Source organism: Amphimedon queenslandica, unplaced genomic scaffold (genome assembly GCF_000090795.2).
Source record: "Amphimedon queenslandica unplaced genomic scaffold, v1.1 AMPQUscaffold_3678_Cont24331, whole genome shotgun sequence".
NCBI lineage: Eukaryota > Metazoa > Porifera > Demospongiae > Haplosclerida > Niphatidae > Amphimedon > Amphimedon queenslandica.
Window position 1 is genome coordinate 1 of NW_003555998.1, and position 1,237 is coordinate 1,237.

Consider the following 1,237-nt stretch of genomic DNA (forward strand, 5'->3'; position numbering starts at 1 on the left):
AGTCTGGGTATACATCATGTACATGTACAGATAGTGAATTGGGAATGATTTGTTATGAGGTTATAAACCTCAAGACTCATTTAACGTATACTGTACCTTCTAAATTACATGTACATGTACAGCAGAGATCAGGGCCAAGTTAACTTTAATACGCAATTACATACCGTAACATACCCGACCCATACGTATTAAGTACATGTATGTATGTACAGTAGCACTTACTGTATATGTAATATTTGAAAATTTCCCTACTCTTTAGTTACTGTATAAGTGGTTTTTTTTAGGGAATTATATTTCATGAAATCTACTAAAATTCCAATTAGCGGATTTTAATTTTGCAAATTCTACCACGTACCTTGCGAGTACCGTATTAAATTGATTTTCACTGATTTTGTTTTCAAAAGTCAGGAAGGAATTCACAAAATCCGTGAAATTCACAGCCCTAAAAAACCACTTATACAGTACATAAAGATATGTTTATTGTCATCCAAGTTATTTATTAATAGTTATTAGCAATTGTGGTTATTATTATTTATTACTGGTAATTAAAAGTTATTAATAATTATTAATAGTTATTAATAGTTATTACTGGTTATTGCTAGGTGTGTTTGGTGTTATGTATGAAGGATATTTAACTAATGCTGAAGATGATGTTGAAGGAGCAATACCAGTAATAATTAAAACTGTTAAAGGTAATTAATATTCATTAATGATAATAATAATAATGAATAATTAATTAGATAATACTCCTGATATTGTTGTAAAGTCGTTATTGGAGGGCGGGGCTGCTACAAGGGGTGTGATTCATCGTCATTTATTACCTCTAATTGGTGCCCATGCTTCAGATCTAGAACAACCAATGTTACTCTATCCCAAATCTTCATTTGGTACTTTAAAAACTTTATTACTGAAAACAAGAGAAGGAGGAGGAATCATGTTACCAGGAAATAATGTAAGGATACAAATACATGTACATTGTAATGTATAATGCATGTACATGTACATGTACACATAATGTACTGTATAGTGGGAAATTTGGAGGAAATTAAATTCGCGAATTTGATGTTTTGATAGCCATTTGCCAAAATAAAATCTACCATTTTACGCATGCTCAATGGCACATGGCCAATTTGCCAAATTAAAATTTGCCAATCACCAAAATTTAGCGATTCACCAAATTTAACCCCCTCCAAAATTTTCCTTTATATGGTATTACATTTATTGTGAATTCTTAAAT

General features: G+C 30.7%; 1 long non-coding RNA gene across 1 annotated transcript; it reads left to right on the plus strand.

The window, feature by feature from the left end:
• Window positions 1–578: 578 nt before the first annotated feature.
• On the plus strand, window positions 579–909 carry LOC109592867 (uncharacterized). The gene is made up of 2 exons (XR_002190602.1): window positions 579–692; window positions 741–909. It is a non-coding gene; the product is annotated as an uncharacterized LOC109592867 (long non-coding RNA).
• The last annotated feature ends 328 nt before the right edge of the window (window positions 910–1,237 follow it).